The following is a 27,805-nucleotide window of genomic DNA, read 5'->3' as shown; positions in this document are numbered from 1 at the left end:
TCACAGCCTACCCATGTTCACCCTTCCCATTTCCGTGCTACCTCATCTGTGAGGAAGAGATCCTGTGCTGGCCCAGGAACATTTGCCGCACCCCAGGCCAAGTCTGCTCCACCAGCTGCTGTGACAAAACCTAAGCCCCCTCCACCTTCTAAACGGAAATCTAAGCCCACCCTCCCAGTCGTAAATCCCTACCCTGACCACCCCCTACCCCTGTTCCCTGAGGTGCCTGGATGCCCCATTGTTGCCCCTATGAGGTGGAGTACCATTGCACTTCTGTTGCTCAGTGAGCAGAATAAAGGTTAATGTGTGGCCTGTGTTGTTTGAGGCACACTCTGGATCCGTGGTCTCTCGTCTCATTGTTTGGGGGTGTTAGGCACATGTATGTACTCTGGGCAGGTTGGATTTGCCTAGTGTCGGATAAGTACCTCTTGCTGTGGGGTGTATGGCTTGTGCTGCTGTGAAGGGTTGTGGGAGCGTTGCAGGCTGGGTAGAGTGGGTGAGTATGTAACTGTGCCCTTTCTTCACTTGCTTAGTAGGGTGGGGTACTTACCATTGTTGTCTTCGTCCGCGGTCTCGGTCGTGGAGGTATATGGCAAGGAGCAGGGCTGGCATGATCTGCAACTCTCTCTCCATGTCTGCTTCAGGGTGTTGTGTGAGCCTCCGGTGAATGTTTCCTTATATTTGGTTTGTTTCCGCCTGGCTTTGCGATACGGTGGTTCTCACCCTGGAACTGACGTCGGTCTAGTGCTTCATTATTTGATGGGCGGGTAGGGCCTTTCCTTTGGCCTGTGGTTGGGCTCTGCCGTCATTGTCGGCACTCCTCTGCTGGCGTGAGTGGTTTTCAGGATGCCTGTGTTTCAGTTGGTTCATTATTTGGTGGTTCGGACCGCACGTCTGTTGGAGGTTGTTCCCGCCACCGCTGGCGGTGCGGTGTTTACAGCTGTGTTCATAATGCAAAACCGGTCTGAATGACAGAGACCAGTCACACTCCAATTGCTCCAGGACTGTTTCTCCAAAATACTGCATCATACGTTCACAACACAGCTGCACTGATGGGAGCGCTTTCATTCCTCCTTGTTGCGACGGGACAGCCATTACGCATAAAAAATAGCAACAGCAAAATTACACCAATTATAGCCAAAGTTATTGGAAATCCCCCGAAAATACAGGAGAAAATTGAATAAATGGCTGATGGTATCAAACCGAATATGGAGGAGAAGGTGTGAATGAAACCAGAACCAACAGCCTTAAAAAAGTTTGCGATTCCAGTTGTACTGGACTCATTAAATATCCGTCCCATGAGTTCAACAAAGTGTCTCGGAAAGTTTGTATTTAAAAGGGACTGTATCTCTGCTGACGACCTTGCCACCTGAAGTGCGTAGGTCTCGCATGCAGATGTAAGCACCACATGCTTCTGAAACAATAAAGTCTTGAGTCTGCTCAACTTGTCAAAAATCACATTAGAAGTAGCAGTGTGAGGCCAAATGCCTGCCACCTCTTTCATTTTAATAGGAGCAAACAGTACGTTCCAGCAGCATGTAACAATGTTAGAGACTGAAAAAGAAATAAACTATTCCAGCGCGCATCCTACAACAGTCTTCACCATTGAGGAGAACGTAGCTGCCGCTTGAAAGCACCTGGAATGTAGGTCTAATTAAGGGGACAGGAACTCCCTTCAGATAACAAGCTAAATTTGCTGCAGAGGCGTTACACGCCTCATGCAAGGACAGCTGTTTACAAACCATGGAATGGCTGACTGAAGTCTCGCATTCACTACAGCTTAGAAAGGCTTCTTTCATGCCACTGAGACATTTGTATGAGAAGGGTAGCTCCCACACCTCATGGATGTAACTATCTCCCAGCCTTTCATATCTGCCTACCGGAGGTGAATTGAAGTGTAGAAATAGGCGGATTAATGACCCCATGTATTAGCCACTCAGCAGGTGCAATTTCAGCCACAGTGAAAGGCAACTTTTCTAATTTCTCGATGTTTAGCATGACATAAGTCGCTTCTTTCTTAGCCATTAGTTGTTGTTGTTGCGTTAAATTAAAGGAAGAAAATATTTCCCTTCAGTGCAACCCAACTGCATAATGGACCTTAGCTGACTCTGTCCGTGGTGTAAGGAAGACATGTCTGTTTGTATAATGTCTATAGCAGAAGAGACAATGTTATTTAAGGTGTATATCCAGTTGGACAGGGTATTAATCCCATTATCCACAACAGCTAATGCCTTTTTTAGATTTACCAGGTCTATTTGCCTAAACCGGGCAGCTGCTTCTTGTTGAGAAAGCTTCTAAATTTCATTATATACTTCATATGAGAAACGCTTTCAGCTGTGTTTTCTGGGGCCTAACAGGAAGTCCTGTAAATCGGTATTATTGGACAGGAGACTGAGGTGTTCTCTAACCACATCTAGTAAGGAAGTTCTTAACCATTGCTAGCATAGTTTCCCTACACTGTATGTTGTAACTATACCCGCATGGTCGGATGATATATAGCGAGGGTCCGGCCAATTAGTTCTAAACCCCCCCGAGGAGTTGATAAAACGTTTGTGACACCCATTGGTATCTACTGGCCACAATAACGGCCCGCCAGGATGTGTAAGTGAAACATTAAATGTGCCATTCTGGACCCATTCGTCAAGCTGACCTTCAGTTGCATTTGTATATTTTTGCCATTTATAAAATCTTTCAGGGGCAGGTATACTGGGCGTGTTTAATTCTTTGATCTTCGCTAAGCCTAGACAACTTGTTTGTTGTACTGTTTCATTTAAGAATATCATTTGTACAGGTATCAGTTATGATCTGAATAAAGCTTCCTTCCCCCTTATTTGCCAATGTCTAGTTCCCCACACACTTTTTAAGTCAATCGACTTTAGCCAATATTCATAGCCTTCTATAGTCAACCGGGAAACAAATGAATCCGAATATATAAATTTTGTATTTGTCAATAATATGTTTATGTTTTCAGTAGGTGGCAATTTAAAATAATATGACTTAGCATTTTTAACATCATGCCCAGAAAAATATGTAAACTTTTCAGAATATGTTTTGGAACTCCCTTGTGGTGGAGTCGGACAATGTTCCCATTGTGTATAATTAAAAACAGTTTTGGGGCTGCTTGCTTTGTGGATTAAATGGTGCCCATAATAATTATAGCAAAACATATCACCATAATTTTCTTTAGATTGATCAACATCTTTGTTTTCAAATATAGTATAATACTGCAATTCAGTCATCATAGAATCAACTGTTTTCACATCCCAATCATCTGAAACAATGCCTGGTATTATTATATCATTCCTGAGTTTGAACACATATGGTGTTTGAATGACCTCTGTAGGGCTGTATATATCAAAAGTTACTTTATCCCAAACAATCCCATCAGGAATTGGAATTGCTGAAATGTTCACAAAAGACAAGTCTCTTCGGTCTTTGTGTGATGAAAAATGTGGTTTTAGGACCTCATCCACCAGTTCAAATGATTTTTCTGGAAGAAAATTACTATGTATTAACAAAAAGAAAGTGCTGACAAAACCAATCCAAAGTAGGAAAGCTGGTACAGTCAAGGAAAGCCACAGACAGTTCCATGGAAAAATAAAGTATGTTATTTTCAGCCAGTTCATTAGCTTACGTGTTCTTGACAGTTCAATTGTTGAAGAGGTGAATGAGTCTGAGACGTCATCATTGATGTCAGCAAAATATCCAGAAGCAGTTCATGCAAAAACTGGAGCTGTGTTAGTTGGTGTAGTCTGTGTTTCTCGTGGTGGCACAGAATAAATAGCACCATCCATTTGTGTTGAAGCTGTATCGAATCGACCAACTATTTCTGTATTATTTGATGTTAGTGGAACCAATGCAAGATCATTTTCCACCCTCCCCAAGCTCGGAGAGGTGTCAGTGTTGCTACTCACCACTTGTAGAGGAACATCCTGACCAGTAGTGTGAGGGATTCGGGAACTACTGGTTGTTCCTCTTGGTCTGCTGTGCAGGATTGGCCACATGATGTAGTTTGACATTGTCGATAGAGACAAAATGATTTTCTTTGGCACCTGCCAATGGTGGTAGAATTACAGTTCTGATACCGTGTATTCCCAAGACTGGGACTGGTGCTCGATAAGAAGGGCCAAATTCCTTTTTCACAGCAACCTTTTCACATACTACATCCCCGACTCTAGGAATCCAGCCTGTAGGCATTACAGGTACATCCTTGATTCCTGTGGAGGCAGAACTGATAGAAGAATTGACGTCACAGAACTGTTGTAAATCCTGTAAGAAAGTGACACATTCATTGATGTCAAAGGGTGTTTCTGCCACCTCCACGCCAGGACCATAAAGATCTGATACATACATTTGAGTTCCAAAAAGGCACTCATATGAAGTACGACCCCCCCAGGGACCTTCTAGGCAGAAAGTTAAGTGCTCTCTGAATGCCTTACAAGCGATTAAGCCAACTACGACCCGCACCTAAGACTCTGGCTGTTAAGGATTGCTTTAAATCATGATTTAATCGCTCCACAACACTATTTCCCTTGGGATGAAATGGAGACAAGTACTGGAGTTGGACCCCCAATGAAGCAATGGTGTCCCTGAATGCCCTTGAGGCGAAAGTAGGGCCCTGGTCCAAGTGGAAAGCCACAACTGCATATGTACAGATAAAGACTCGCAAATCTTTAATAACAGTCCGAGCGTCAGCCGAGCATTGTGGCCACACCCATAGAAATCTGGAGCAAGAGTCAACAGCAACCAGAATATACTTGTATGTACTATCCGGTGTTAAGGGGCGCAATGGTCCAAGTACACACATTTTAAAGGTTCATTTGAAATCAAGAGGGGTGTTTGCGGCGGGCATTTGGCAGTGGAAACTTTAATTTGTTGGCAGATGTTACAACAAAGGACATACTGCCTGGTCTCCTTGTAGAGGCCTGGCCACAAATAGCAGGCTTGTAAGATTGATATTGTAGCCGCCACGCCAGCATGGGTAGACGCTACCCCTTCGTGTGCTGCTTTCATCAAATGTGGTCTTATATCTTTGTTGGGAATATCTCGCACCCCTACGCCTGGTATGTTAACTTCAGAGTTCAGGCAACCTCCCATTCGGTAGGAATATTTGTCAGGAAATGGTTTTGGATAGGGTGTACCATCAGCGGTAGCTTTCATGGCAGTCCACATGTCTGAGCCTGTTTTCACACTTAAACGAGTTACTGCCGCAACAGCGGCCACAGCTACTTCTGACTTTGCGGCTTCATCAGCCAATGTATTCCCAGCAACGTGTATTCCAACGCGCTGGTGTGTGTGTACAGCTAATTGTGCTGTGCAATCCACTAGGGCTTGCGTAAAAGTATGGAGAGGACAAAACTTATTGTCTTCCATATAGCTGCTTACGACTGCGCAAGCAGCAGGATATTGATGCTTTGTGCCTATTGCAGGTTGTGCTGAGCCATTGGTGTACATGATTTGGTGATATTGTTCGATAGGCAATGTTTTTGCTGGAATTTGCTATTTGAGCTCGTATTGCAAGAATTCTTGAGTTTGTTAAAGATGTAGTCTACATCAGTCCCTGTCAAAGACATGGCCCATTGTATACAACATGGATGTAATGCTTTAGCGTTTGGGACGCTTGGTTTTGTGACAGCCTCTAGCGCTGGAATTGGAGAAACAATTTTCTCAGTTGGAGCAAAGCGTTGTTCTGCTACTGAGTACAAATGTGATTTGTAAGTGTTGGAAAATGGGTTATTGGTAAGGGCAGGTAGGTACCTACACTTAGCAATAGGCCACTAACCTCCACTAAGGTCCAGTTAGGTCTCAGTAAATTAAACCCAGCTCAACCCTTGGTAGCTTGGCAACGAGCGTCAAGGCTTAACTTAGGAGACAGAGTGTAAAGCATTCAAATATCACAAAACAGTAATTAAATAAAACACAGGAAACAGTTTAAAAATCCAAAACCAATTTCAAAACATAGAGTATATTTTTATCTTTAAAATGACACCAAAACGAATAACATCAGATAAGGGGAACCGGAGATAAGAATTTTTAAATAAGTTCTTTTTTTTTTGCGCCTAGAAACAAAAAGCGCCAATCGGGTCATCTGGTTGCACCTCGACCAGGGCAAAGTCAAAGTTTCAGGCCGACCGCGATGGAGCCCTGCTCGGCTACAGGCCGCGGGAGGCCTCGGTTAAAAGTTTACCTTCACACTAAGGGGGTTATTACAACTTTGGAGGAGGTGTTCATCCGTCCCAAATGTGACGGGTATACCACCAGCCGTATTACGAGTTCCATAGGATATAATGGACTCGTAATACGGCTGGTGGTATATCCGTCACTTTTGGGACGGATTAACACCTCCTCCAAAGTTGTAATAACCCCCTTAGTCTCTTTTTCGAAGATTTTCTTCAGCGGGACGAACCTGCCAGTCCAATCCGACCTCCTGGAGCCTTTCTCCGGATACGCGATGCTGGAATCCTCGGTAGAGAATTTTACCTTCGGACTTAGTCGTTTTTTCGAGGTGAAAATCCTTCGACCGGGGTAAACCTGGATCTTGATCCGACGTCCATGGAGCCCTCCTCGGATACGCTGGCTGGGAGGTCCCGGTCAACTTTTTACCTTTGGACTTAGAGGGTCATTCTGACCCTGGCGGGCGGCGGGAGCCGCCAAATGCCCGCTCCGCGGTCAGAAGACCGCGGATGCCATTCTGGCTTTCCCGCTGGGCCGGCGGGGACCGCCAAAAGAGCGCCCGCCGGCCCAGCGGGAAAGGCCCTGCAACAAGGAAGCCGGCTCCGAATGGAGCCGGCGGAGTTGCAGGGGTGCGACGGGTGCAGTTGCACCCATCGCGATTTTCAGTGTCTGCTAAGCAGACAGTGAAAATCATGCTGGGGCCCTGTTAGGGGGCCCCTGCACTGACCATGCCAGTGGGCATGGGCAGTGCAGGGGCCCCCAGGGGTCCAACGACACCCGTTCCCGCCATCCTGTTCCTGGCGGTAAAAACCGCCTGAAACAGGGTGGCAGCAAGGGGGTCGGAATCTCCATGGCGGCGCTGCTTGCAGCGCCGCCATGGAGATTCAACCCATGCAGGGGAAATCCGGCGGGAAACCGCCGGATCCCCTCTTCTGACTGCGGCGGTCAGAATGGGCTGGGAAGCACCGCCAGCCTGTTGGTGGTGCTTCCGTGGTCCCCGGCCCTGGCGGTCTTGGACGGCCAAGGTCGGAATAACCCCCTTAGTCTCTTTTTCGGAGATTTTCTTTACGGGGACGAACCAGCAAATCAGGCCGGGTCACGGTTGAGGCAAGCCGGCTAGAGTTGCCGTGGCGGGTTGGTCCCTCTATGGAGCTTTTTTACAAAAGTTGTCCAAACTTCTCCAAACTTCTGGGGCTTCTCCCAGATGTCCTTTTAAGGATATTTTGGGGTCCACAGCTCACCCCAAGGGTCTAGAAGTTCTGAGATGGTCCTTGGGGGGAGCAGACTACAACTCCCAGAATGCACCTGGCGCAAACTCCTTTTTGGCCTCTGGACAGTGGTCAGCTGGTCGCTTTCTTCAGGAGTTGGTGCAGGGGACTCTGGATAGCAATTTTTCACCTGTAGCAAACAGGGAGTCCCTCCTTGAACCAGTTGAAGCCAGGCAAAGTCCTTCTTGTGGTGAAGCCCAAGTGTGCAGCTGGTGCAGTCCTTCTGAGTGCAGTTTCCAGGTGCAGGCCAGGGGTCCAGCATGGCAGTCCTTCTTCTTCTGTTGTTCTTCCTTGTTGGATGTGGTAGGGAACTGAGGTGGGTGCAGGTCTACCAGTTTTATCCTTGCTCCTGGGTGAAAAGCAGGGGGGTCCTGGTTCTCCAATCAGGTGCAGGGTCCTTCCCCCTGTGATGACCACTTCCTGGGAAGTGTGTCAAAAATCAATCCCAGGAGGCAACATTCTCTAAAAATCCATCATGGCTGAATCTGATTTTTGGAGGTTACATCTGGCTGAGCCCACCCACTGGTTTGGCTAAAAATCATAAACACACCCCTCTCCTGCCCTCTCCTAATCTAATCAAGGGGACACCTAGTTGTCTAGGGTTGCAGGATGTAGGGGTGTTGCTGGTTGCTCCAAATGTCCTTCTCTGCCTTTGAAGACCAGTTTGGCAGCCCTCCCCTTCCTGCCTCACCATTTGCTGAGGGGAGATTCCTTCCCGCAGGCACATTCCTTTCTGTGAAGCCAGGCCACTTCACACCTCATCAAGGCAGCTTGGCCAAGCTGCTAGAGGCTGGCCAATCAGAGCACAGCAGCAAAAACAATGCAGGGCTGAAATTGGCAACTTTTCAGGTAAAGTTTAAAACTCTTTACCTGAACAAGTTATATTAAATCCAACAACTGGAAGTTGTGGGATTTATTACAACAATTAATTTGATACCAAATTCTTGGTATGCATCATTTAAGGAGACTTTACAAATTAAAATAAAGTCTCCCCATTCTAGCCTATGAAGGCCATTTACTAAAATGAGGGAAAAACGAATTTGGCTGTTTTTACCTCACCAGGGCTTATAAAACTATTTTTATAAAGTCCCTGCTTATAGTTACATGGCACCCAGCCCTAGGGGCACATAGGGCACACCTTAGGGGTGACTTATATGTAAAAATAAGGTAGTTTAAGACTTTGGAACTACTTTTAATTCCAAAGTCGAATTTGCATATAACTTTAATTTAAAAGCAGCCAGCAAGGCAGGCCTGCCTTTAAAATGACACTGGGCACCTCAGCAGTGCACCTATGGGTCCCTAAACCTACATGCACTACCATATACTAGGGACCTATAGGTAGGTTAACTTAGCCAATTATAATTAGCCTAATTTGCATATCCATTTTACACAGAGCACTGGCACTGGGACTTGTAAGCAGTACCCAGGGCACAGCCAAGAGTCAGTAACCACCAGTACCTGTCCAAAAAGTGTGGGGGTGGCCAGGGCAAAAAGGAGGACTTTCCTACACTGCCCCCCCCCAGATGAAAGGTGATGGGTACTAACCTACACCCTGGTAGTCCTCATCAGCTAAGTGGAAAAACTTGGAAAGGCCATCTGCATTGGCATGGGCAGTCCCAGGTCTGTGCTCCACTGTGATGTCCATCCCCTATTGGGAAATGGACCACCTTAACAGTTTTGGGTTCTCCCCCCTCACCTGCATCAACCATCTGAGAGGTCTGTGGTCAGTTTGTACACGGAAGTGAGTGCCAAACAAGTAAGGCCTCAACTTCTTCAGGGACCAGACCACAGCAAAGGCCTCCCTCTCAATGGCACTCCATCTTTTCTCTCTGGGGAGTAGTCGCCTGCTGATAAAGGCAACTGGTTGATCTTGGCCCTCTTCATTAACTTGGGCTAACACTGCCCCAATCCCTTCCTCTGTAGCATCTGTTTGCACTATAAACTCCTTGCTATAGTCAGGGGCCGGTAACACTGGTGCTGAACACATAGCCTGTTTTAGGGTGTCAAAAGCTTTCTGACACTCTGGGGCCCAAATTACCTTCTTGGGCTGTTTCTTGGAGGTAAGCTCAGTCAGAGGGGCCACTATGGTCTCATAATTCTAAACAATCCTCCTGCAGTACCCAGTCAGGCCAAGAAAGGCCCTGACCTGAGTCTGGGTTTTAGGGGCCTCCCAATCCAGGATAGTCTGGATCTTGGGCTGGAGAGGTTGTACATGGCCTCCGACCAATGAGGTGGCCCAAGTACACAACTGTGCTTTGCCCTATCTGGCACTTGTTTGCCTTGATAGTCAGGCCTGCTTGAAGCAGGGCCTGAAGCACTTCCTTCAGGTGGACCAGGTGGTCCTCCCAGGTGGAACTAAATACAGCTATATCATCCAGATAAGCTGCACTGAAAGATTCCAACCCAGACAGGACTCTATTCACCAACCGTTGGAAGGTGGCAGGAGCATTTTTCAGGCCAAAGGGCATCACCTTGAACTGAAAGTGGCCCTCTGGTGTGGAAAATGCTGACCTCTCCTTAGCTCCTGGACTTAAGGCAATCTGCCAGTATCCTGAGGTCAGATCAAACGTGCTCAGGAATTTGGCAGCCCCCAACCTATCAATGAGCTCATCAGCTCTAGGTATGGGGTGAGCATCAGTCCTAGTGACTGCGTTTAGACCTCTGTAGTCCACACAAAATCTCAATTCTTTCTTCCCACCTTGGGGATTAGGTTTGGGCACCAGTACCACTGGACTGGACCAAGGACTGTCAGAGGGCTCAATTACCTTGAGCTCCAACATCTTAGCCACTTCAGCTTTGATGTTGGCCTTGACCTGGTCAGACAGCCTGTACAGCTTGTTCTTGACAGGCAAGCTGTCACCAGTGTCAACGTCATGGACACACCAATTGGTGAGTCCAGGGGTCAGGGAGAACAGACTAGCAAACTGTTCCAAAACTTGTTTGCAGTCTTTTTGTTGCTGGTCTGTCAACTTGGGAGAGAGTACCACTCCCTCCACTGACCCATCTTGTGCATTTGAGGACAGGAGGTCTGGCAGAGGTTGACTCTCCTCCTCCTTCCCTTCATCAGTGACCATCAGCATGGTCATGTCTGCCCTGTCCTGGTGGGGTTTCAGCCTGTTAACATACAGGATCCTATGAGGATTCCTGGGGGTACCAAGGTCCACCAAGTAGGTGACCTCACCCTTTTTCTCCAGAATTGGATAGGGCCCAGTCCATTTGGCCTGAAGTGCCCTAGGAGCCATGGGCTCCAAAACCCACACCAGCTGTCCTGGGTGATACTCAGGCATGGTAGCCTTCTGATCATGCCAGAGCTTCATGAGCTCCTGGCTGGCCTCCAGGTTTCTGCTTGCCTTCTTCATGTACTCAGCCATGCGTGACCGCAGGCCCAGCACATAATCTAGCACTTGGACTCTCTGAGAGGCTTTTCCCAAGACTCTCTCACCAAGCACAATGGGCCTCTTACAGGCTGCCCAAACAGTAACTCAAAGGGGCTGAATCCAACCCCCTCTGATGCACCTCTCTGTAGGCAAACAGCAGGCATGGGAGGAGAACATCCCATCTCCTCCTGAGTTTGTCAGACAAACCCATGATCATGCCCTTCAGGGTCTTATTAAATCTTTCCACCAGACCATTGGTCTGTGGATGATAGGGGGTGGTGAACTTATAAGTAACACCACACTCATCCCACATGGCTTTCAGATAGGCTGACATAAAGTCTGTGCCCCTATCTGAGACCACCTCGTTTGGGAACCCCACTCTGGTGAACACACCAAGTAGGGCCCTAGCCACTGTGGGAGCAGTGACTGTCCGGAGGGGTATTGCCTCAGAGTACCTGGTGGCATGGTCCACAACCACCAAAATGTACCTGTTACCTGAGGCAGTTGGTGGGTCTAGGGGACCAACAATGTCAATCCCCACCCACTCAAAGGGAGTCCCAACCACTGGCAGTGGTATCAAGGGAGCCTTTGGCTTGCCCCCTGTCTTGCCACTGGCTTGGCAGGTGACACAGGAGTTGCAAAACTCCTTGACTTTTTCTGACATTTGGGGCCAATAAAAATGGTTGACCAGCCTGTTCCAGGTCTTGGTCTGTCCCAAATGTCCAGCTAAGGGGGTATCATGGCTTAAGGTAAGGAGGAATTCTCTATGCTTCTGGGGGACCACTACTCTCCTGGTGGACCCTGGTTTAAGGGCCCTTGTATCAGTGTAGAGAACTCCATCCTCCCAGTAAACCTTGTGGGTCCCACTGGTATCCCCTTGTTCTTGCCTGGCAGCAGTCTGCCTCAGGCCCTCAAGAGTGGGACACTCTCTTTGTCCCTGGCACAACTCTTCTCTGGTGGGCCCACCTGCCCCTTGCAGTTCTGCCAAGTCAGGCAGAGCTTGCAGGGGAAGTGTCCCTCCCTCGGAGGTCAGATCCTCCCCCTCAGGGTTGGATTCCTCCTGACCCTCTGTACTTGTAGGGGCTGGCAAGCCATACCCAGTGCCCTTTCTCTTCTTCTTGGAGGCTTGGCCCATTGTTCCAGGGTCCAAGTGTCCAGCACTTCCCTGTTGTGCTTCCTGTGACCTGGTCACAGCACACACCCATTCAGGGAGGTCCAGCATCTGTGCATGGACCCTTCTCTCCACCTCTGACCATTCAGATGCTTCAAGATCATTTCCCAGTAGACACTCTACTGGGAGGACAGGAGCTACAGCTACCTTCTTAGGGCCAGTCACACCTCCCCATTCCAGACTCACCATGGCCATGGGATGGAGTTTGGTTCTGCTATCCACATAAGTCACTTGGTGGAAGACACCAGGGAAGACCTGTTCTGGAGAAACCAGCTTCTCTGTGACCATTGTCACACTGGCTCCTGTATCTCTCAGAGTTTCCACCTCAGTCCCATTGCCTTTAGGCCTCTGCCTATACCTCTCCATGCTGGGAGGTAAGGTGGCCATAGTTGCAATGTCCACCCCACCCACGGATACTAAGGTGACCTCTGTGTACCCTGGTCCCAGCCCTGGGCCAACTTCCACCACCAACCCTACACTAGCAATCCCCTGGGATTGCCCACCAGTGAGGGGCTTCTTGGAGCAGATAGCATCTCCTCTTTTGTGTCCAGGTTGATGACACTCAAAACACTTGCCGGCCTTAGCAAGCTCCTGAAACTTTCCTGCTTTAGCAGGATCATAATTCTTTCCCTGATACCCTTTCCCCTTAGAAGTGGAATGGCTCGGGGCTCCCTCACCCTGAGAAGTTTTTGGGGACTCTTGAGAGGACTCCTTGGGCTTTTTATCATCTTTCCCTTGGTTCTTCCCCTGAGAAAAACCATGTCCTCCCTTTTTCTGATCACCCCCTGGGGGTTTCTGGTTAACCCTAGTTCTAAACCAGTCATCTGCTGCCTCCACCAGCTCTCTGGGGTTGGTCAACTTAGAGTCAACTAGATACTGGTGGAGCTTCTCTTGGACACAATTGGTTAGAAGGTGCTCCCTCATAATCAAATTGTACAGCCCCTCAAAGGTACTTACCTTGTTGCCCTGTCTCCAGCCCTCTAGTGCTTTTACTGAAATGTCCTCAAAGTCCACCCAGGACTTGGTTCCTGTCTTTTGGGTGTCCCTAAACTTGAGCCTATACTGCTCTGGGGTCAGACCAAAATGTTTAGTCAAGCTTTTCTTCATACTGGGGTATGAGTCTGCCTCCTCCCCCCTCAAGGTTAGGAGCCTATCCCTCCCAGAGTTGGGAACCAACTCCCAAAGAAGTGAACCCCAGTACTGAGGCTTGGCTCTCCTCATCTGGAGGGCCCTCTCAAAGGCCCCCAGCCACTTATCTATATCATACCCCTCTACATAGGCAGGGACCACCCCCTTGGGTAATCTGGGGCAAAAAAAAACACCCATGGACACCTCAGCTTCTTTGTCGCTGCCACCATCTCTTTTATCTTCCCTTGCCCACTTTTTCTTTTCTAGGGCCAGCTTCTCTGCCTCCAAAGCTATGAATGCTAGCTGGGCCTTCAGCTGTCTTTCCCTGAGGGACAGGTTCTCTCCTCCTGAAGGGACCCCCTACTAGCTTTGGGTCTGCCCCTAGTGACTGTATGTAATGAGGACTTGTCTTCCTCATCCTCACTTAGGCTCAGATGCCCTCCCTACCCTGAGTGGTTGGAGCTAGCATCCTCCCCTACTTCTCCTTCCTCTGGAACTTCTTCTGAGTCTTCCTCTTGGGCCTCAGCCCATGCTGTCAGGGATTTGATCAGGACATGCTTCCTGAGGTCAGTGGTTGCAGGCAACCCTCTTTCAGTACACAACCCCCTAAGCTGGACTACTGTCAATGTGGGTAGGCTAGCCAGATCAGGCTCACTGGTTCCCTGGTTTTGTGTCAACAAAAACTTTTTGCAAAAATTGGAAACAAGAATTTAGAAAAATCACAAAAATCACAAAAATTCAATAATTGAAATTAATCCAAATTAAAAATTAAAAAATGTTTTTGCACTAGGACAATTTAAAGGATTTTTAATTTGTTTTACTTAAAACTGTAACGTGATAGTGAACACAAGTACAGGATCCCACCGCTGCCACCAAAAATGTTGGAAAATGGGTTATTGGTAAGGGCAGGTAGGTACCTACACTTAGCAATAGGCCACTAACCTCCACTAAGGTCCAGTTAAGTATCAGTAAATTAAACCAAGCTCAACCCTTGGTAGCTTGGCAATGAGCGTCAAGGCTTAACTTAGGAGACAGAGTGTAAAGCATTCAAATATCACAAAACAGTAATTAAATAAAACACAGGAAACAGTTTAAAAATCAAAAACCAATTTATAAAAATAGAGTATATGTCTATCTTTAAAATGACACTAAAACGAATAAAATCAGATAAGGGGAACCGGAGATATGAATTTTTAAAGAATTTCTTTTTTTTTTAGCGCCTAGAAACAAAAAGCGCCAATCGGGTCATCTTGTTGCACCTCGACCGGGGCAAAGTCAAAGTTTCAGGCCGACCGCGATGGAGCCCTGCTCGGCTACAGGCCGCGGGAGGCCTCGGTTAAAAGTTTACCTTCACACTTAGGGCCTGATTACAACTTTGGAGGAGGTGTTAATCCGTCCCAAATGTGACGGATATACCACCAGCCGTATTACGAGTTCCATAGGATATAATGGACTCGTAATACGGCTGGTGGTATATCCGTCACTTTACCGTCACTTTTGGGACGGATTAACACCTCCTCCAAAGTTGTAATCAGGCCCTTAGTCTCTTTTTCGAAGATTTTCTTCAGCGGGACGAACCTGCCAGTCCAATCCGACCTCCTGGAGCCCTTCTCCAGATACGCGATGCTGGAATCCTAAATGGAGATTTTTACCTTCGGACTTAGTCGTTTTTTCGAGGTGAAAATCCTTCGACCAGGGTAAACCTGGATCTTGATCGGACGTCCATGAAGCCCTCCTCGGATACGCTGGCTGGGAGGTCCCAGTCAACTTTTTACCTTCGAACTTAGTCTCTTTTTCGTAGATTTTCTTTACCGGGACTAACCAGCAAATCAGGCCGGGTCGCGGTTGAGGCAAGCCGGCTAGAGTTGCCGTGGCGGGTCGGTCCCTCTATGGAGCTTTTTTACAAAAGTTGTCCAAACTTCTCCAAACTTCTGGGGCTTCTCCCAGATGTCCTTTTAAGGTTCTTTTGGGGTCCACAGCTCACCCCAATGGTCCAGAAGTTCTGAGATGGTCCTTGGGGGGTGCGGACTACAACTCCCAGAATGCACCTAGCGCAAACTCCTTTTTAGCCACTGGACAGTGGTCAGCTGGTCGCTTTCTTCAGGAGTTGGTGCAGGGGACTCTGGATAGCAATTTTTCACCTGTAGCAAACAGGGAGTCCCTCCTTGTTGGAAAATGGGTTATTGGTAGGGCAGGTAGGTACCTACACCTAGCAACAAGCCACAAACCTCCACAAAAGTACAGTTAGGTCTCAGTAAATTAATCCCAGCTCTACCCTTGGTAGCTTGGCATCGAGCGTCAAGGCTTAACTTAGGAGACAAAGTGTAAAGCATTCAAATATCACAAAACAGTAATTAAATAAAACACAGGAAACAGTTTAAAAATCCAAAACCAATTTATAAAAATAGCTTATATTTTTATCTTTAAAATGACACAAAAACGATTAAAATCGGTTCAGGGGAACCGGAGATATGAATTTTTAAAGTATTATTATTTTCTAGCGCATAGAAACAAAAAGCGCCAATCGGGTCATCTGGTTGCACCAGGACCGGGACAAAGTCAAACTTTCAGGCCGACCGCGATGGAGCCCTGCTCGGCTACAGGTCGCGGGAGGCCTCGGTTAAAAAGTTACCTTCTGACTTAGTCTTTATTTTGAAGTTTTTCTTCACCGGGACGAACCTGCCAGTTGGATCCGACCTCCTGGAGCCCTTGTCCGGATACGCGAAGTCGGTTTCCTCGGTGGTGATTTCTACCTTCGGACTTAGTCGTTTTTTCGAGATGAAAATCCTTCGACCGGGGTAAACCTGGATCTTGATCCGACGTCCGTGGAGCCCTTCTCGGATACGATGGCTGGAAGGTCCCGGTCAACTTTTTACGTTCGGACTTAGTCTCTTTTTCAGATGTTTTTCTTGACCGGGACGAACCACGAAGTCAGGCCGGGTCGCGGTTGAGGCAAGCCGGCTAGAATTTCCGCGTCGAGTCGGTCACTTTATGGAGCTTTTTTCTAAAATTTCTCCAATCTTTTCCAAACTTCTGGGGCTTCACCCAGATGTTCTTTTAAGGTTCTTTTGGGGTCCACAGCTCACCCCAAGGGTCCAGAAGTTCTGTGATGGTCCTTGGGAAGTGCGGACTTCAACTCCCAGAGTGCACCTGGCGCAAACTCCTTTTTGGCCACTGGGCAGTGGTCAGCTGGTCACTTTTTCAGGAGTTGGTGCAGGGGACTCTGGTTAGCAATTTTTCACCTGTAGCAAACAGGGAGTCCCTCCTTGAACCAGTGGAAGCCAGGCAAAGTCCTTCTTGTGGTGAAGCCCAAGTGTGCAGCTGGTGCAGTCTTTCTGAGTGCAGGGTCCAGGTGCAGGCCAGGGGTCCAGCAGGGCAGTCCTTCTTCTCCTTGTAGTTCTTTCTTCTTGAAATTTGGTGGGGATCTGAGGCGTGGGTGCAGGTCTGCCAGTTTTATCCTTGCTCCTGGGTGAAAAGCAGGGGGGCCCTGGTTCTCCAATCAGGGACAGGGTCGTCCCCCTGTGATGACCACTTCCTGGGAAGTGTGGCAAAAATCCATCCCAGAAGGCAACAGTCTCTAAAAATCCAAAATGGATGAATCTGATTTTTGGAGGAGAGATCTGGCTGAGCCCACCCACTGGTGTGGCTAAAAATCATAAACACACCCCTCTCCTGCCCTCTCCTAATCTAATCAAGGGGGCACCTAGCTGTCTGGGGTTGCAGGATGTGGGGGTGTTGCTGGGTGCTGCAAATGTCCTTCTCTGCCTTTGAAGACCAGTTTGGCAGCCCTCCCCCTTCCTGCCTCACCATCTGCTGAGGGGAGATTCTCTCCCCCAAGCACATTCCTTTGTGTGAAGTCAGGCCACTTCACACCTCATTAAAGTAGCCTGGCAGAAGCTGCTGCAGGCTGGCCAATCAGAGCACAGCAGCAAAAACAATGCAGAGCTGAAATTGGCAACTTTTTAGGTAAAGTCTAAACTTTTTACCTGCACTAGTTATATTAAATCCAACAACTGGAAGTTGTGGGATTTATTATAACAATCAATTTGATACCAAATTCTTGGTATGTAACACTTAAGGAGACTTTAAAATTTTAAATAAAGTCTGCCCATTCTAGCCTATGAAGGCCATTTACTTCAATGAGGGAAAAACGAATTTGGCTGTTTTTACCTCACCAGGGCTTATAAATCTATTTTTATAAAGTCCCTGCTTATAGTTACATGGCACCCAGCCCTAGGGGCACATAGGGCACACCTTAGGGGTGACTTATATGTAAAAATAAGGTAGTTTAAGACTTTGGAAGTACCTTTAATTCCAAAGTCGAATTTGCATATAACTTTAATTTAAAAGCAGCCAGCAAGGCAGGCTTGCTTTTAAAATGACACTGGGCACCTCAGCAATGCACCTAGGTGTGCACCACCTATGCTGTGGTCCCTAAACCTACATGCCCTACCATATACTAGGGACTTATAGGTAGGTTTACTTAGCCAATTATAATTAGCCTAATTTGCATATCCATTTTACACAGAGCACAGGCCCTGGGACTGGTTAGCAGTACCCAGGGCACCATCAGAGTCAGGAAAACACAAGCATAAAGTGGAAAATGGGGGCAAAAAGTTATGGGGCCTCTGCAATCAGCCCCAGTTTCTCACACAACCCCCCCCCAGCCCACACGCCCAGGAGACTCAGCCCAACCCTGGGAGAGTCTTCCTGGCTTGTTAGGCGAGGAAGACAGTGAAGAAAACTGGCTGTCCCTTTGCAGGGCCTACTCTGCCTTACATCCCCCTGTCAGGGTCACTCCCTCTGGGTAGTGAAGCCATCCCAACAGTAAAAGGACCCAACTCAAACTGAAACTTCCCTCTAGGGGGGTCTTCCTCCTCTCTCTCTGCCAACTTGGGTAGTGAGGTGCCCACCTCCCCTACTCCAAACTTTGCTAGGGCAACACCTAGCTTACCCAAAGAGGTCACCCAACACTTGAGCAACCCCACCATGACCAATAGGGTCAGGGGGCCTACTTTGCTATTGGCTCTGGGGTCTGCCTCCCAGGCCAAGTACAGTGCTGCCAGGAAGGCTAGCACCCAGCAGAGGCTACTGACAGCTGTCAGTACCCAGAACCACACCCTAAGCTCTCCACTGACAGGTGGTTGAGCTGCTTTAGGGGCATCTTTGGGGTCCTGGCACCCCTCTTGCTGTCTAGAGTGGGGGGCTACCACCTCCTGTGGCAGACACCCTCCTTCCACTCTCCCTTCTGTCAGTGCAGGGGCAACACCTTGCATCTGGACAGCTGCCTGACTACTCAGGACTTCCTTGGGGTCAGGTGAGGCCTCACCAGTGCCAACTCTGGGCTCCCCCCCTACTGGGGCAGAAGGCCTTTGGCTCCCTGGAACTCTCTTTAAGAGTGGCCTACCCTTCCTTTTCTTCTTTCCTTTTCTTGGGGACCCCTGTCTCCTAACTGTAGGGACTGACTCCCCAGGACTTTGGGTTGGGGGGGCGCCCTGGGCGACCACCCCATCTGTGATCAGACTCACCTCTGGGAGGTCATTGCCCAGGATACAATCTAGGGGAAGGTCAGCACTGACTACCACCCTAATCCAGTCAAGGATACCCTCCCTCTCTAGGGGCACTATGGCTACAGGTTTGGAGGTGACCTCCCCTGTGGCTATCCTGACTTTCTTTGTCTTTCCTGGGACATACATGTCTGGGGTCACTAACCGGTCACTCACTACAGTGTGACTGGCACAGGTGTCTCTCAGGCCAGTGGTAGGGATCCCATTCACTTGAATGTGGTGGAAGTGCCTACTCCCACCCTCAGGGATCACCAGCTTACCATCTGGTCCTGTCTCCCAGCACAATGCTAGGAGGATTTCATCATCTGAGGAATCCTCCTCTATGGCTACACTGGACAGCCCAGTGCTAACCACCTTCTTTGGACAGGCTGCATCTCCTCTGAAGTGACCTGTCTGCTGACAGTCAAAGCAGGCCCTACTGTCCAAGAGCTTTTTTAACCCGGGGTCTCCCTGTCTCTGCATGTCAGAGTGGGAGTGGGATTTACTCTCCTCCTTCTTAGGGTTCTGGGGTACAGAGGGAGTCTCTGTGGTGGGCTTACCACCTCCCTCCTTAGGTTTTTGGGGACCTGTCCCCCCCTTCTTGGAGTCTCCCCCCTGGGACTTGACAACCACCCTGGTTTTCAACCACTCATCAGCTGCCTCCCCTAGCTCTCTAGGGTTGGTCAGCTTAGAGTCCACTAGATGCTGGCGTAACCTTTCTTGGATACAATTGGTCAAGATGTGCTCTCTCATGATCAGATTGTATAACCCCTCATAAGTATTTACTTTGTTGCCAATAATCCAGCCCTCTAGTGCCTTTAGTGAGGTGTCCACAAAGTCAACCCAAGACTGGGTACTGACCTTCTGGGTGTCCCTGAACTTCATTCTATATTGCTCAGGGGTCAGACCAAACTTCTTGACTAAGCACCTCTTCATACTAGGGTATGAATCTGCCTCCTCCCCCCTTAAGGTCAGAAGCCTATCCCTCCCTGAGTTGGGGACCAACTCCCACAAAAGGGAACCCCAGTATTGAGGCTTAACCCTTCTCATTTGGAGTGCCCTCTCAAAGGCCCCTAGCCACTTATCTATGTCATCCCCCTCTACATAAGCAGGAACCACCCCCTTGGGTAATCTGGGGCAAACTCCCCCACCCATGGACACCTCAGCTTCTTTATCGCTGCTTCCATCTCTTTTCTCTTTGGATGCCCACTTTTTCTTTTCTAGGGCCAGTTTCTCTGCTTCCAAAGTTATGTAGGCTAGCTGGGCTTCCAGCTCTCTTTCCCTGATGGATGGGTTCTCTCCTCCTGAAAGGACCCTCTTCCTACCACTAGCTTTGGGTCTGCCCCTAGTGACTGTATCCATTGAGGACCGTTCCTCCTCTTCCTCACTTGGGGTCTGATGCCTTCCCTCCCCTGAGTGGTTAGAGTTAGCATCTTCCTCTTTTTCTTCCTCCTCTGGAGCTTCCTCTGTCTCTACCTCTTGGGCCTCAGCCCATGCTGTCAGGGATTTAATCAGGATTTGCTTCCTGAGATCAGGGGTTACAGGCAACCCTCTCTCAATACACAACCCCCTAAGCTGGACTACTGTCAGTGTGGGTAGGCTAGCCAGATCAAGCTCCATGGTTCCCTAGTTTTGTGTCAACAAAAACTTTTTGCAAAAATTGGTAACAAGAATTTAGAAAAATTACAAAAATTCAATAATTGAAATTAATCCAAATTAATTTTAAAAAAAATTAAAATTAAAAATTAAAAACAATTTTTGCACTAGGACAATTTAAAGGATTTTTAATTTGTTTTATCTAAAACTGTAACGTGATATTGAACACAAGTACAGGATCCCGTCGCTGCTTCCAATTATGTTGGAAAATGGGTTATTGGTAGGGCAGGTAGGTACCTACACCTAGCAACAAGCCACAAACCTCCACAAAAGTACAGTTAGGTCTCAGTAAATTAATCCCAGCTCTACCCTTGGTAGCTTGGCATCGAGCGTCAAGGCTTAACTTAGGAGACAAAGTGTAAAGCATTCAAATATCACAAAACAGTAATTAAATAAAACACAGGAAACAGTTTAAAAATCCAAAACCAATTTATAAAAATAGCTTATATTTTTATCTTTAAAATGACACAAAAACGATTAAAATCGGTTCAGGGGAACCGGAGATATGAATTTTTAAAGTATTATTATTTTCTAGCGCATAGAAACAAAAAGCGCCAATCGGGTCATCTGGTTGCACCAGGACCGGGACAAAGTCAAACTTTCAGGCCGACCGCGATGGAGCCCTGCTCGGCTACAGGTCGCGGGAGGCCTCGGTTAAAAAGTTACCTTCTGACTTAGTCTTTATTTTGAAGTTTTTCTTCACCGGGACGAACCTGCCAGTTGGATCCGACCTCCTGGAGCCCTTGTCCGGATACGCGAAGTCGGTTTCCTCGGTGGTGATTTCTACCTTCGGACTTAGTCGTTTTTTCGAGATGAAAATCCTTCGACCGGGGTAAACCTGGATCTTGATCCGACGTCCGTGGAGCCCTTCTCGGATACGATGGCTGGAAGGTCCCGGTCAACTTTTTACGTTCGGACTTAGTCTCTTTTTCAGATGTTTTTCTTGACCGGGACGAACCACGAAGTCAGGCCGGGTCGCGGTTGAGGCAAGCCGGCTAGAATTTCCGCGTCGAGTCGGTCACTTTATGGAGCTTTTTTCTAAAATTTCTCCAATCTTTTCCAAACTTCTGGGGCTTCACCCAGATGTTCTTTTAAGGTTCTTTTGGGGTCCACAGCTCACCCCAAGGGTCCAGAAGTTCTGTGATGGTCCTTGGGAAGTGCGGACTTCAACTCCCAGAGTGCACCTGGCGCAAACTCCTTTTTGGCCACTGGGCAGTGGTCAGCTGGTCACTTTTTCAGGAGTTGGTGCAGGGGACTCTGGTTAGCAATTTTTCACCTGTAGCAAACAGGGAGTCCCTCCTTGAACCAGTGGAAGCCAGGCAAAGTCCTTCTTGTGGTGAAGCCCAAGTGTGCAGCTGGTGCAGTCTTTCTGAGTGCAGGGTCCAGGTGCAGGCCAGGGGTCCAGCAGGGCAGTCCTTCTTCTCCTTGTAGTTCTTTCTTCTTGAAATTTGGTGGGGATCTGAGGCGTGGGTGCAGGTCTGCCAGTTTTATCCTTGCTCCTGGGTGAAAAGCAGGGGGGCCCTGGTTCTCCAATCAGGGACAGGGTCGTCCCCCTGTGATGACCACTTCCTGGGAAGTGTGGCAAAAATCCATCCCAGAAGGCAACAGTCTCTAAAAATCCAAAATGGATGAATCTGATTTTTGGAGGAGAGATCTGGCTGAGCCCACCCACTGGTGTGGCTAAAAATCATAAACACACCCCTCTCCTGCCCTCTCCTAATCTAATCAAGGGGGCACCTAGCTGTCTGGGGTTGCAGGATGTGGGGGTGTTGCTGGGTGCTGCAAATGTCCTTCTCTGCCTTTGAAGACCAGTTTGGCAGCCCTCCCCCTTCCTGCCTCACCATCTGCTGAGGGGAGATTCTCTCCCCCAAGCACATTCCTTTGTGTGAAGTCAGGCCACTTCACACCTCATTAAAGTAGCCTGGCAGAAGCTGCTGCAGGCTGGCCAATCAGAGCACAGCAGCAAAAACAATGCAGAGCTGAAATTGGCAACTTTTTAGGTAAAGTCTAAACTTTTTACCTGCACTAGTTATATTAAATCCAACAACTGGAAGTTGTGGGATTTATTATAACAATCAATTTGATACCAAATTCTTGGTATGTAACACTTAAGGAGACTTTAAAATTTTAAATAAAGTCTGCCCATTCTAGCCTATGAAGGCCATTTACTTCAATGAGGGAAAAACGAATTTGGCTGTTTTTACCTCACCAGGGCTTATAAATCTATTTTTATAAAGTCCCTGCTTATAGTTACATGGCACCCAGCCCTAGGGGCACATAGGGCACACCTTAGGAGTGACTTATATGTAAAAATAAGGTAGTTTAAGACTTTGGAAGTACCTTTAATTCCAAAGTCGAATTTGCATATAACTTTAATTTAAAAGCAGCCAGCAAGGCAGGCTTGCTTTTAAAATGACACTGGGCACCTCAGCAATGCACCTAGGTGTGCACCACCTATGCTGTGGTCCCTAAACCTACATGCCCTACCATATACTAGGGACTTATAGGTAGGTTTACTTAGCCAATTATAATTAGCCTAATTTGCATATCCATTTTACACAGAGCACAGGCCCTGGGACTGGTTAGCAGTACCCAGGGCACCATCAGAGTCAGGAAAACACAAGCATAAAGTGGAAAATGGGGGCAAAAAGTTATGGGGCCTCTGCAATCAGCCCCAGTTTCTCACACTCCTTGAACCAGTTGAAGCCAGGCAAAGTCCTTCTTGTGGTGAAGCCCAAGGGTGCAGCTGGTGCAGTCCTTCTGAGTGCAGTTTCCAGATGCAGGCCAGGGGTCCAGCAGGGCAGTCCTTCATCTTCTGTTGTTCTTCCTTGTTGGATGTGGTAGGGAACTGAGGTGTGGGTGGAGGTCTGCCAGTTTTATCCTTGCCCCTGGGTGAAAAGCAGGGGGGTCCTGGTTCTCCAATCAGGTGCAGGGTCCTTCCCCCTGTGATGACCACTTCCTGGGAAGTGTGTCAAAAATCAATCCCAGGAGGCAACATTCTCTAAAAATCCATCATGGCTGAATCTGATTTTTGGAGGTTACATCTGGCTGAGCCCACCCACTGGTGTGGCTAAAAATCATAAACACACCCCTCTTTTGCCCTCTCCTAATCTAATCAAGGGGGCACCTAGTTGTCTGGGGTTGCAGGATGTAGGGGTGTTGCTGGTTGCTCCAAATGTCCTTCTCTGCCTTTGAAGACCAGTTTGGCAGCCCTCCCCTTCCTGCCTCACCATTTGCTGAGGGGAGATTCCTTCCCGCAGGCACATTCCTTTCTGTGAAGCCAGGCCACTTCACACCTCATCAAGGCAGCTTGGCCAAGCTGCTAGAGGCTGGCCAATCAGAGCACAGCAGCAAAAACAATGCAGGGTTGAAATTGGCAACTTTTCAGGTAAAGTTTAAAACTCTTTACCTGAACAAGTTATATTAAATCCCACAACTGGAAGTTGTGGGATTTATTACAACATTTAATTTGATACCAAATTCTTGGTATGCATCATTTAAGGAGACTTTACAAATTAAAATAAAGTCTCCCCATTCTAGCCTATGAAGGCCATTTACTAAAATGAGGGAAAAACGAATTTGGCTGTTTTTACCTCACCAGGGCTTATAAAACTATTTTTATAAAGTCCCTGCTTATAGTTGCATGGCACCCAGCCCTAGGGGCACATAGGGCACACCTTAGGGGAGACTTATATGTAAAAATAAGGTAGTTTAAGACTTTGGAACTACTTTTAATTCCAAAGTCGAATTTGCAATTAACTTTAATTTAAAAGCAGCCAGCAAGGCAGGCCTGCCTTTAAAATGACACTGCACCTATGGGTCCCTAAACCTACATGCCCTACCATATACTAGGGACTTATAGGTAGGTTAACTTAGCCAATTATAATTAGCCTAATTTGCATATCCATTTTACACAGAGCACTGGCACTGGGACTGGTAAGCAGTACCCAGGGCACAGCCAAGAGTCAGTAACCACCAGTACCTGTCCAAAAAGTGTGGGCGTGGCCAGGGCAAAAAGGAGGACTTTCCTACAGTAAGCTATCGGGACAGTCTCACCCTCATTATAGGTTACATAAGTGAAACCAATGGCCCCAGAAATTACTCTGATGACCAAGTGTTTTTTTGTTGTCCTTCGTGTGTAGGTGTTGTGCTACAAGCATGTCTGTCTGAAGTTCCCTAAGTATTCGTGTGTCTTCGACCGTCCAGAATTTACTTGAAAAGTCTGGACATATTAAGTCATATAAAGGTTTAATGCGTGAAGCATAGTCTGGAATGTAAGTTCTGCCAAAATTTTGAAAACCCAATAGAGATTGGAGTTTTTTGATCGTGTTTGGAGTTTGTAGTTGTGCACATTTTGCTTAGAATTGTGGTGCTAGGCTCTTTCCTTCACTTGATAGCTCATATCCCAGAAACAGGACGCTAAGGAAGGCTATTTTCATTTTATTGAAGTTGAATATGCAGCCAAATTCAGCAAATCCTACAACAATGCAGGATATCCGTCTTAAATGTTGTAGCAATTCTTCATCTGTAAGATATAAATCATCTACATAGGACAACGCTTCAGGGTCAATGTCGTGCAAAATTGCAGTCACACGAACTGCAAACAGTCCTGGGCTGTTCTTGTACCCCTGAGGTGCAGATCTTTTTTTCTGGGAGCCTAGTGCACTGAAACTTGTTATGTTTCTACTCTCAGGCGCTATATTCTGGCAGAAAATGCCATTGGAAATATCCAATGTTGTTTTGTATTTTTTACGCACTATATTGTTCATCAGTGCTGGACTATGTGAATTTTGTATAGCATATGTGCGTATATGACTGTTTAAGTGTCTGTAGTCTAAGACTATTCTGTATGAATGGTCCAGTTTAGATACTGGAAATAAAGGATTATTCAATTGGGGAGACTCAGGGTTCAATTACACCCTGGTACCCTAGTTGTGTGAGTATTTCTCTCACAGGTGCTTTTGCTTCATATTTTATTGGGTACTGAGGTTGGGGTTGAGGTTCATTTTTAAAGGGAATTGCATGGTAGGGGGATTCTTTATCCCATCCTTCATGACTGCGATATAACGCAGGTGCCTGTGCCAATGCCCAATCAATGGCATAGGTTTCAGTGAGTTCCTCCGGAACAAGGGGCGAGAAAGAATGTTTATTAACATCTTCTCCATATTGACAGGTACGGACAAATCCAGGTGGCCAATCTTGTTCGGCTAACAAAACACCATGGGCCATATTTATACTTTTTGACGCAAAACTGCGCTAACGCAGTTTTGCGTCAAAAAAATTAGCGCCGGCTAACGCCATTCTGAAGCACCATGCGGGCACCGTATTTATTCAATGACGTTAGCCGACGTTAGCCGGCGTTAGCCGCCGGCGCTGCCTGGTGTGCGTGAAAAAAAATGACGTACACCAGGCAGTGCCGGCGTAGGGGAATATGGAGCTTGGGCGCCAAAAAATGGGGCAAGTCAGGCTGAGGCAAATTTTTCGCCTCAACCCGATTTGCGCCATTTTTTCCGACTCCCAACCCCCATTGAAATGACTCCTGTCTTAGCAAAGACAGGAGTCATGCCCCCTTGCCCAATGGCCATGCCCAGGGGACTTATGTCCCCTGGGCATGGTCATTGGGCATAGTGGCATGTAGGGGGGCACAAATCAGGCCCCCCTATGCCACAAAAAAATAATAATAATACTTACCTGAACTTACCTTAATGTCCCTGGGATGGGTCCCTCCATCCTTGGGTGTCCTCTTGGGGTGGGCAAGGGTGGCAGGGGGTGTCCCTGGGGGCATGGGAGGGTACCTCTGGGCTCCTTCCGAGCCCACAGGTCCCTTAACGCCCGCCTTGTCCAGGCACAAAAAAACGGCGCAAAAGCGGCTGGACGTCATTTTTTTTGACCCGCCCAATCCCTGGCGTGATTTTTGCCCGGGAGTGTAAATACGGCGCACATGCCTCGGAGTAAATTTTTTAGACGGGAACGCCTACCTTGCATATCATTAACGCAAAGTAGGTGTCCACGCTAAAAAATGACGCAAACTCCATGGACTTTGGCACTAGACGCGTCTAACGCCAAAGTATAAATATGGAGTTAGTTTTGCGTCGGAATTGCGTAAAAAAAACGACGCTATTCCGGCGCAAACAGAGTATAAATATGCCCCCATATATATTTACTACGTGATCCCAAAAGACTGCGTCTATTATGCGTACAATTCTCCTTCTAACTGTAGCGTTACTCTATACACCCTATCAGGCATGAAGACACGCATGTCCGCAGTTTCTACTTGTAGAAAGTCATCAGTTGCTTTCACCTACAGATGCTCTAGAAGACTCCGGCAAACTAATGTGACCTCTGCCGTGCTTTCTAGCAGTGCTAGTGCCCACTTCCTGTTCTTCAAGAGGACCCTCTTCTTGAGTGGCATGTCGTACTGCTACTGCTGCCACCTTTTTATTTTTAAATTGGGGTTTCTGTTGGAGAGGTTTCTTTTCCTTTTTAATCAAAATCTCTGATGAGCGTTGTGATTCCTGTCTCGGTTTCACATACTCTGTTCTTCGCTCTGATCACCCACCTTTCTCACTGCATTTTTCCGATGAGTTCTGAAAGGAACGAGATTGGCGTGTATCAGTATATTGATATCTATCAGGTGTTTTTATATTATCTTTATTTCTGATTACATATATTCTTTGGGGACTCCGTACGCGGAGATTCTCCCCTTTCTTTTTTAGGTGTTTGTTGTTTTTTAGCCCAGCGTTTCCTATTACCCTCAGGAGCTTGCTTAGAGAAATCTTTATTAGATTTGCCATGAAATTGTGGTTTAGTTGGTCTGGCCCCTAGACTATCTTTACCCATACTAGAATAGGTCTCTGCAATAATCTTGGGCAGCTCGCATTCCTGATCCTGTTGAGGAACATCACAGAACCGCATTCGCACTGCTAGTGTGACTACTTCCCCTTTAAGATTACTTAAAATAATTGAGGATACTGTGGCAAAATTGCCCATTAATTGCATTCCCAAGTCCAGGGCCGGGGTAGCCCCGTATTCATCTTGAATTTGCTTCAACACTTCTGCTAAATTGGCATGTGTCGGTGTACCGTGTGCTGGTGTACAGAGCGCGGCAAATACCATGCCCCAGGTATTACAGTTATCTACTGTAGTGACCATACCAAATGGCAAGCACATCGTTAGAATTCTATATTTATCCTGGGGTCCTGTATGGGTAAATACTGCTTCCAGCGCATTTATTTTATGTGCTAACCAAAACAGAGTTTTTTCTCATTTGGCGGGTACTTTACCCATGATCGAATGTACAGTTGCAGGGTTTATACCTGGCGTCACTGCATGTGGTTGTGCTGGAGCAGCACGTGCTGAGTTTGTATTCAATGTTTGCATCACAAAATGTGCTAGTCATCTATATGTTTCCGTTAGCTCAGTATACAAGCGACAAACCTCAGCTACTGCTAAAGTCGCTACTGCAGGGTGAGGTGTATAGGTGGC

The sequence above is a fragment of the Pleurodeles waltl genome, chromosome 3_1, assembly GCF_031143425.1.
Source record: "Pleurodeles waltl isolate 20211129_DDA chromosome 3_1, aPleWal1.hap1.20221129, whole genome shotgun sequence".
Lineage (NCBI taxonomy): Eukaryota > Metazoa > Chordata > Amphibia > Caudata > Salamandridae > Pleurodeles > Pleurodeles waltl.
This window is presented reverse-complemented; position numbering follows the sequence as displayed.